Genomic DNA, 11164 nt, shown 5'->3' with positions numbered 1-11164 from the left:
TACAGTAGATAGTCTCTCTATGCTGTTGTGTTATTGTGATGCAGCTATTTGTCTTAGAGCGTGACGGCAAGTTCTTTCGACGGTTAAGCTTAGGCACTCTTTCAAAGTTGGTTAAGGTTAGAGTTTGTCTTAGAGCAGGGCGATAGAACGCCAGGTAGTTTGCAGGCTGTTCGACGCGGAAATGGACAAAGACACAGCTCTTCACAGTACTTGTTGGCTAACAACAAGCTATATATGGATGCAGTGTGCCGGACATGCATGGACAATGGACATCAACACATTCTGGACAGTGGAGTGGATATACTTTATCAAGCCCTTCTGCCTGCTGCCAACTTAACAACAAGGTAGAATTGCGATATCTCTCTCTCTCTCTCGCTCGCGCTCTCCTCTCTCTCTCTCTCTCTCTCTCTCTCTCTCTCTCTCTCTCTCTCTCTCTCTCTCTCGCTCTCTCTCTCTCTCTCTCTCTCTCTCTCGCTCTCTCTCTCTCTCTCGCTCTCTCTCTCTCTCTCTCTCTCTCTCTTCTCTCTCTCTCTCTCGCTCTCTCGCTCGCTCTCTCGCTCTCTCTCACTCTCTCTCTGATTGTGTAGGGCATATTGGAAGCGTGGCTGCATTTGACTGACTGTGATCATATTGATTGATGGCAATGGTGATAGTTGTACCTAATTAAATATTAAATAATGCGTGGTACATGTTTGCAAAATGTTTGGTATAGCGCCCCCCATGGAGAAGAATGTACGGGCCGCCACTGAGAGCCATTGTGTATGTAAGGTACCACAGCTCGCTCTCTGCACGTAACTTAGCTGCCGAGCGGTTGTGGTTGCAACTTGTGACTTTTTAATAATATTGGTCTCCACGATCTCCCTATGAAGGCATATCATAACAAAATGCTTATTGTTGATAATCTAAGATCATCATATTGCCCACCTGTGTGTGTGTGTGTGTGTGTGTGTGTGTGTGTGTGTGTGTGTGTGTGTGTGTGTGTGCACATGCTTGTGTGTATGTGTTTGTGTGTGTGTGCACATGCTTGTGTGTATGTGTTTGTGTGTGTGTGTGTGTGTGTATGTGTGCATGGACATGCTTTTAGTTATTCAACAAAAAACTAAAACCACCCAGAACAGAAATCTATGAAATATTAAAGTCACCCTCATATATTAGATTTTCCAATAGCTGTGTGTGTGTGTGTGTGTGTGTGTGTGCGCGCGCACTATACACCATATGTAATTTTGTAGCAGTGTAACAGTTTTTATTTTTCATAATTATGTTCCCTTCAAGAAACCAGAACTTGAAATCTTGTTCCAGTGAGTACCAGGGAGCGCTCCCTGCAGAGCGTTTCGGAGAGATTCTATGAAGCACCGTTGGTGTGGACACACTGGACAGGATTACATTTTTTAAACAAAGAACGGAAAACCCTGGGTAAATTTAATTTATAAATAAATAGTTTTTATAATTTCAACTGATAATTAAATGTAATTATGTTTCTACCTCTCAGCCATTTGACTGTTGTGGTGGGTGTTTCCCACACGATGTCCTTGGAAGATAGTCATTTGTTTTCCAACTGTGAGCTACATGGAACGTATGCGACGGTGATGAGGTCCTGATGCTCTCCCCGTTTGATCACTGTCAGATTATATGAGTGGAAGAGATGATAATGAAATTTATTTCCCCCCGCCATTTCAAGCCAGTTCTACCATAGTGAACCATAATTGCTCATTTGGTTCATTACAATTTACTCAAGCATAGTAACAGACACAATATAATACATTCCCTGAGGTCCATAGATGTCCCTAGATACCAAGAACATGCAAATTGACCTTGTAGAAGTGGATCAATCTTCCATTTACTTGGGTATGTACTTTTAGGCGAATTATCAGAAAATATGGCTAGGGCTTAACTGAAATTCACAATAAAAACTAACTGAAACTGGTGCGGCCGGGTAGTACAGCGGACTAAGCGCCTGTCTACCACCGCAGAGACACTGGTATCGAATCCGGCTGTCAGCGGTGCCTCCGGCTTGGCCGGCCGTCATACTGACACAATTGGCGGTGTCAGCGGGAGGGAAGCCGGTGGATGGTAATCTGGTCATTGTAAACAGCGACTCCTACAGGTCGGTCAGGGCGCCTGCACAGCGAGGGAGGGAAATGGTGAAGGTAGTGTGACCTCCCACGCGTTACACTTCACCAATGAGAGTCCTCGCTGGCAGGTGAAAAGAGGCTGCTGGCTGTCTCCTATGTATTGGAGGAAGCATGTGATAGACTTCAGGGCTCCCTAGACCGACCAGTGGAAGGCACATGCGCGCAATGACCAAGAAGGGGAGGGGGGGAATTGGCATAACGACTAAAATTGGGATCGGAGGAAAATACAGAAAAACAGGAGTAGAAAAAGTGAATAAAAAATAAAAACTAACTGAAACTATATTATTTACTTATAAACTAAAATATAAAACATAATATATATATATATATTATATATACGTAAAAAGGTATCTAGTCCTGCCCCTTCCTTACAATATACATATAAAAAATGGTCTTTCTTAATCAAAATATAATATAAATCTACAAATACCAAAAAAGATAATATGTGGTACTTAAGGCAAGACACTACAGGTGAATAGGGTAATTTTTTTTTACTAATAGATATCACAATGAAACTTCCCCAGTTGATTACTTATATTAAGACAATACTTTTTTGTATTACAAGTTTTCTGAAATTGTATTTTTAAATATGCAAATGAGGCATGATCTACTTAAATATGCACTAATTTGCATATAATTCCAGGACAGAAATCTGAACATTGGATAAAGCCATTTTCTAAATTATAGTTTCATTTTGTTGACATATTAGAGGCAAAGGTTATTACAGAGGGGATTTTGGATATCTCTTTTTATCACTCCATAAATCAGAAAATACTCCATTCAGTCCATTTTTATGGTACAATTCCATATTTCGTTTTTAGGAATAAAATGTGATATAAATCAGGGTATGAATGCGATATCAACAAACCCTTCTGTAAATACCTTCAGAACATAGATATGAATAGAACTGGAAGGTTTGGTGTATGTGAGTGCTACTGAAGTGGAGATTTCTGGCTCAGAGTATGAGGAAAAACTCTTAAAACTCATTTTTTGGGAAAACGCCTTCAAAGTTATGTATTGTAAAATGCCATACTTTTTTTTAACAGATATATACAAACACAATACCTAATCAAACCATTAGTAATAGACAACCTAAACACATGCCTGATAACTGAATAATAATAATTATTATGTTATTGAACTGAACAGAACTACACACAGGCTACAAAGTACAGTGTAGTACCCCCTAATAGGCAAAACATATTTGAATAGATATCACTATGAAACTTTCCCAGTTTGTTATGTACATATAAACTAAGAAAAAATATATTGCAAGTTTTCTGAATTTTATGTTTATATATGCAAATGAGGCACTTCCCCATTAAATATGTGCACATTTATGGATGCAATAAGGCAAAATGAAGTAAAATAAACAACTAAATGTGTGTTATTGACCTTTTATTGTCACTAGTTTCATAGAAGACATGTTTAGGAAGCAAAATATAACAAAATCTCAACATCAACAAAAAAGGTATATTTACCTATTCACCTGGGGTGTCTCGCCTTAAGTCACCTTACTAGTTAGTCCTCTCTCTTGTACATGTCCAAAAATTATTGTTTAACAGCCTTTGAATTGGTTTGTATTATTGCTCAGCTTTATACTGGCATCTTGGTGTGATGTGTGGGGTGTTTGGGAGACTGTTTTTTTCCAGGGGGGGGGGGGGGGGGGGTTCAGATGCTTTCGAGCAACACTCGCATTCTGTCAACTGTATGCAAATGTTATGCCTATGTTAATTTTATGCCATTTGCTGTGAAGCACTTTGAGCTGCAATCCATGTATGAAAGGTGCTATATAAATAAAGTTATTATTATTATTATTATTATTATTATTATTATTATTATTATTATTATTATTATTATTATTATTATTATTATTATTATTATTATTATTACATTATTATTATTATTATTATTATTATTATTATTATTATTATTATTATTATTATTATTATTATTATTATTATTATTATTATTATTATTATTATTATCTAGTCCATTCCAAAGGGACACCCCACAAGCCAGGAGAGGGTCCTCCTCATACAGTCCAGGGATGTTCACAGAGAGAATGGTCAGGCAGGCAGAGGTCATTCACGGGAATCCAAGATGGGGGAACAGGGAGTGGAGCCATGCAGGAACTGTGAGAAAAAGGAGGACAAGGACGTTAGAAGCACAATAGAACACGGACTGATAAATAGAACAAGGCACAATAGGGTTGGTAATAATTAGCTAGTAAATGTCACTCAGCTGCTCCTCCGGCTGACACACACCTGCACCCCATCCTGTAATCAGAGAGAGAGAGGAAGAGAGGGAGGAAGAGAGGGAGAGTAGCTAGGTCGGGATAGAGTGGTAGAGCTGCCGCGATAACCGCATTACCGCGGTATCGCTGTTGCATCACGCTCACCGCAGAGTTAGGCTGAATACCGCGTCACCGCTGTTTTTTATCATAATAATAAAGTTGGCTTGCGGCTTGCGGCTCTGCAGATATACCCTACTCGGTTCCAAGCGACCCTATTGGTCCAGCCTGGCTCTGCGGCTCTGCAGATACCCCCTACTCGACGCGTCACACTTTGTAGCCTCTGAACGAAAACAGAACGCCGCGCCGCCATCTTTACTGCCTCGCTAAGGATGCATTTCATTCAGGATTTGTTTGCGACAGAACCAAGTGCAATAAACTAAAAAGAATGGATTCACTGTGTATTCTGCCTTATTTATTGATGAAACAAAACCGACATCAACCCAATTTACCACCGAGCGGAGAGTTTAGTGTCACAACAAGATCGCTGATGTGTTAAGTTTGTTGTTGTTATTACTACAGTCAGCCGATATACACAAGAGAGGTAACGTTAAACCCGGGTTTGCTTGGTAGAATACACAATGAGAGGTAACGTTAGCGTTGGCAGAATAGACGCAACGAGAGTCTGGTTAATGTTGTTATTGATTGATTGATTGAAACTGTGTTAAACTCTGGCTTGCTGCAAGCCCTCGGACATCTATGCCCACGGAGCTTTCAGTGTACACAAGCGAGCGGCGGCGGCCCCGCCTGCATCCCCATTCCCCACACGGAGACAAACGGAGTAGTAGTACCTGGCTGCAGTGGAAAAGGAACAAAGTACCAGGTGCCTAAAGCGGGTCGAGTCGAGTAGGTACTATGCAGTGGAAAAGCGCCATTAGACTAGAGGCAGGCTATAAGAGTAGACTACCAAAAAAAATAAAAATGCATTCAAACTTTTTTTTTTTTTTGTGCGCACTGTGCGGTAATTACCGCGGCGGTAGGAAATATTTCGCAAATTCGTGCGGTAAGGAAAATATCAATACCGCGGCAGCTCTAAGAACAAGTGTATTAGAGGGTGGGAAGCCTGGAGGACTGGAGGGGCATGCCACTGAATTGAAAACAATAATTTAAAAAGCGAAATAAAAAATAAAAAATAAATGAAAAATACAAAATGTATAATAACCCTGGTGCGTGTGTGTGTGTGTGTGTGTGTGTGTGTGTGTGTGTGTGTGTATCCTCGCTTCTGAGCAGTGCTAACTGAATTATGCATTATTCAGAGTTTAATATTAGACATTAGGGACCCGGGCAAATTGGAGCTATCAATCACCCAAGACATTCATATGCACCAGACTTTGGGAATAATTTTTGAGAGGCAAAAACACTCCTTCCCATCGGGGAGTGATTGGCTGGGGAAATTGAGTGTGGAAATGAGGATGATTATTATATTTTCCAAGCGTCATCTCGTTCCGATGACATTACCGTTATTAAGCCATATGCTTAAGGATGATTGTTATTCGTGCTTCTAAGGAAGTGCAAACAGCAGCTTCTAATGAGTTATATACTAGAGTGATACGCTATAATTCAATCTAGTATAAAAAAAAAAATATATATATAGTTATATATATACAGTATAGCTTTAATTAGCTTGTTAAGTCAGTGGCCACAGGTCTATGCAATTAAAGTTTCCAGCAGACAGTGATCTTATTGAATGCTGGGGAGGAATGATATTTTTCTCCCCTGGTGACATTCACACACCACACACACACACACATACACAGGTGCTATTGACTTTGAGTTTACTGTGGGTTGGAATGCAAGAGATGTATGGAATTAATCTGTCGTATTGATTGGCTGATGCAATTGTGTTCATACAGTTGATACAAGAGAAGAGTAGGTGTTGGTAATAAATAACCACTGGCAGAGGCGATCATGCGAGGTGCACAACTTGCTCATCAGGAGCAGTTAGGGGGTTAAGTGTCTTGCTCAGGAGAGCTCCCGTAGCTCACCGCATATCTCGGCGATATTTCTGCGTCGGGGAAAACCGTGCTCGTCACGGATCTGGGGGACACGAGTTCGATTCCCGGACCTGCCGTCATTTCTCAGAATGTCTTCCCCTGCTCTACATCCCATTTGAACCTGTTTCTGTCGCTCATGCTTGACCAGAAAAAGCGATAAACGCTAAAAAATAAAGTTTAAAAAAAAAAAGAAAAAAAGTGTCTTGCTCAAGGACACTTCGACACGCTGGGGACACGCTTCTGGTAACTGCGATTACCAGAAGACCGCTCTACCTCCTGAGCCACTGTCCCTTTTGATGTTCTGTATACCTCCCGGCCCAATGGTTGTGCTCAAGTATGTATGCAATGTACAAGTATGTTCATTGACTACAGCTCAGCGTTCAACACCATAGTCCCCACCAGACTGGTGGACAAGCTGATCGAGCTGGGTCTGAGCTCCGCCCTGAGCGCCTGGGTACTGGACTTTCTGAGCGAAAGACCCCAGGCGGTCAGGGTGGGGGGTCAGACCTCCAACACCATCACCCTGAGCATCGGGTCCCCCCAGGGCTGTGTTCTGAGCCCCCTGCTGTACTCACTCTACACACACGATTGTGTGGCCAAGTTCAGCTCCAACTCCATAGTGAAGTTCGCAGACGACACAGTGGTGGTGGGGCTGATCTCGGACAACGACGAGAAGGCCTACCGGGAGGAGGTTGAGGTACTGGAACGCTGGTGCCAGGACAACAGCCTGCTCCTGAACATTGGTAAAACCAAGGAGCTGATCGTGGATTATAGGAGAGGACAGCAGGAGACACACACACCACTGATGATAAACGGGGCTACCGTGGACAGGGTGAGCAGCTTTAAGTACCTGGGGGTCCACATCTCAGAGGATCTGACATGGTCAACACACATAGACACAGTCGTAAAGAAGGCGAAGCAGCACCTCTACCACCTGAGACAGTTAAGGAAGTTCAGAGTATCGGGGAAGATACTCCAGTCCTTCTACTCAGGAGCTGTAGAGAGCATCTTGACCGGAAACATCACTGCCTGGTATGGAAACAGCACGGCACAGGACAAGAAGGCCCTACAGAGAGTGGTGCGCTCAGCCGAGCGTACCACGGGTATTGCACTACCTCCCCTGCAGGTTCTATACAACAAGAGGTGCAAATCCAGAGCCTGCAGAATAATGAAAGACCCCCACCACCCCAATAACAGCCTGTTCCAGCTGCTGAGGTCAGGCAGACGCCTGCGAACCCCAGCTACTAGGACAGAGAGGCTTAGGCTCAGCTTCTTCCCCCAGGCCATCAGAGCCTTGAACAATGAACTATCCACACACAAGCACACATGAGCACACACACGACACGCACGCTGTGCACGCTCACACAGTAGCAGCCATTTTAACACTTTAACATGAGCGGGCACACACTCATGCCGCACACACCCACACTTATGGCCAAAAAGAAAGGCCACTTTAAATTAGTATAAAATCAGTAACAGTGTATTGCACTACCAAAGCTACCTAGCATGTCCTATATGCTCTGTAAATAACTATGTACAGATACCGAGATGTCCCACCATGTTACCTGTTTATTGCACAATGTTGTTTTTATTGGATTCTATTATATGTTGTAACACTGTATTGCACATCGTTGCGGGCAAGACCACCCGCATTTCATTGTATACTTGTATGCCGTGACAAATAAAACTCTTGACTTGACTTGACTTAAGCCACTCACTGCAGGCTTCAGTGGGCTCCACTTCCGGCTCTCACAGTGCTCTCACCATAAGCCTCTGGCTCCGCTCCCCTCCCGAGACGTCTCTGAGCTCACCAAGGCTTTGGGGCCGAGGGGATGGGGACCATCATCTGTGTCGTTAAACTTTAAAACAAAATCATCAAAGCATGTGTCGCTGTTTTTTTTTATCGTCATTGATTGTCTGTGAAACAAAAGTACTGTTTTAACACAATATACTGTATATGTGATGTGACCTTTATCGGTTTTGGCAGATAATAGTGCAACCAGCAGCTCTATATGTCACTCTGTCGGTCAGTCGGTCCATAAAACCTTCCCTACCCTCTAGTGGCCACAGGTTTCGCCCTAGGAGGCTGAAATTGGGCATGGAGGTCAAGTCTGTGAGTATTCGTGCCAATTGGCTAAAAAGGGGCGTGGCAACAGGAGTGGCCTATTGCTAAAAGGTTGCAGCTATTGGGAATTCGTGCCTGTTTTTTTGTTTATTGGCATCGGTCCAATGACCAAAACTGGGCAAAATACTGTACATTGGCAAACATATCATCAGTATTGGCTGATGATAGTGATTATTGTCATTAGTTTAATGAGTACAGTAGAAACAACCAGTGATTATATCTCTGTCTAGCAGCGCCGTTTATTTTTGTGGGGGTTACTCTGTGGGGGCGGTTGTTTGGGTACTTGCACAATAACATTGAAATAGACTGCAGTAAAATCATCATCACTCATCACTTTCAGTACAACATTGGATTACTGTGTAGTACATTTACAGACCAAATCATAGATATTGGTAAACATCTGATATCGCCATAACAGAAGATGGACCTCCCTCCGGTTCATCTCTTGATATCTGCCCATGTTAGCGTGAGTGGAATAAAGGGCAGGGTATTATGATGACAACTTGTGGTATCAGATGAGGTGATATCTGCTGATTGTGTACGTACGTTTCAAGTTGATACAAACCAAGCCTGGCATATGGCTGCTCCACGGCCATGCTCCTCTGTGATCCTCTTAGCTGCTGTCAGTAAGTCCTTGACATGCAATAGCCCTGCTGTCAACAAGTGGTAATTGACTCGCGTTGAGTACTAGAAGGTGAGCTACTTCACAAGCCTGAAAACCAGTTTGACTTGACCAGAACTTGGACCATTGCTGTCAGAAACTGAATCTGAGGGATGATGGCTTTTCACCCACATTCAATGAAACCCAGAAATACCTAATCATTTGCTTATAATAAATGGCTAATAACAGTATTTTATTTATTTATCAAAACACAAGTAATGAAGTTATAAATCCAGCCCGACCTGACCCAACCCAACCTGAACCAACCTGATCCAATTCAACCTGAACCAAAACCTGACCTAACTTGAAACAACCTGAACCAACCTAACCTGACCTGACCTGAACCAACCTAACCTGACCTGACCCAACTTGAACCAACCTAACCTGACCTGACCTGAACCAACCTAACCTGACCTGACCTGAACCAACCTAACCTGACCTGACCCAACTTGAACCAACCTAACCTGACCTGACCTGAACCAACCTAACCTGACCTGACCTGAACCAACCTAACCTGACCTGACCTGAACCAACCTAACCTGACCTGACCAACTTGAACCAACCTAACCTGACCTGACCTGAACCAACCTAACCTGACCTGACCTGAACCAACCTAACCTGACCTGAACCAACCTGAACCAACATGACCTGATCTGACCTGAACCAACATGACCTGATCTCACCTGAACCAACATGACCTGATCTCACCTGAACCAACATGACCTGATCTGACCTGAACCAACATGACCTGAACCAACCCTACCCAATCCAACCCTACCCGAATCAACCTGAATCAACCCAACTCTATCCGACCTGACCCAACCCTACCTGACCTGACCTGACCAGACCTGACCACCAACCTGAACCAACCCAAACAAATCACAATCACAATGATAAACAATAAATATCAATATATTGCTAGACACACATTTTATGCTGCATCTATTTTTCTCAGGGGTTTTGAGGCCTGCATCATCCGTATATTTTGAGATTATGTGATCTCCAAGCACACAGATTCCATTTGCAATCCCCCCGAGGGACCTCGTCTTCTTCCTCTTCCTCCTCATCATGCCATCAGACCTTTCAACCCAGAATGCACCCTGTCGGCTTTTGAATATTTCATCGACGAAATGAATTCATGCAAACAGGGGGAAGAAAACAGGCTTTTGATTGCTTTGTTGGGCAGAACACTCTCAAACAAGTCTGCGAGGACACACACCAACACAGGTACAACAGGCTGTCGATCACCCCTGTATACCTGAATCCAGCCTGGTTCCATTTCTTTTCATCAGGAAGAATGGAACACAAAAGGATAAGGGCAAGAGGTGACATAGGACCAACATGAGATTTTACTTAAATATTAAAGGAAAGTGGAATGAAATTGATGGATGGAGGAGGAGTGAGAGCAGACACATTGGAACTACGTTCTAGGAGGGGGTGCTGTAATTTTTATATATTTTTTAGAATAGAATAGAATAGAATAGACATACTTTATTCATGCCGAGGGAAATTTGGCACTACATACAACTCGCTCACAGTAAACAGTAAACATGTGGGTAGACAAAAACAAAAAGTCACGAATACGAATAAAAATAAGCCTAAGAATAAAATATGGTCCGGGATATACATTTCCTATGTTACATTATAATATAAAATATACTAATATAATTCATACGTAAGCACAGAATTTAGAATGTGTGCACGCACAAAAAAAACTGGATTTATCAACCGTGCGTACACAGGTCCTACGCTCCTCCGTGTTGATAAATACCTCTTTGTTCTACCGTCAATGCTCGTGCATGATTATCCATATATGGCCATGAAACACCCCCCATGGGATGTGAAATAATGGACTGACCCGAGCGGAACTCTGAGAAACTTCACGGGAGATTGTTCACTGAGGTGCTGTCGAACCAAGAAGACACAACCGGTGTTATGGGATAAATAAAAGGCTGACTT

Source organism: Notolepis coatsorum (genome assembly GCF_963971535.1).
Source record: "Notolepis coatsorum genome assembly, chromosome: 12".
In the NCBI taxonomy this organism is placed as follows: domain Eukaryota; kingdom Metazoa; phylum Chordata; class Actinopteri; order Aulopiformes; family Paralepididae; genus Notolepis; species Notolepis coatsorum.
The sequence above is the reverse complement of the archived record's forward strand: the minus strand, read 5'-3'. Positions refer to the sequence as shown.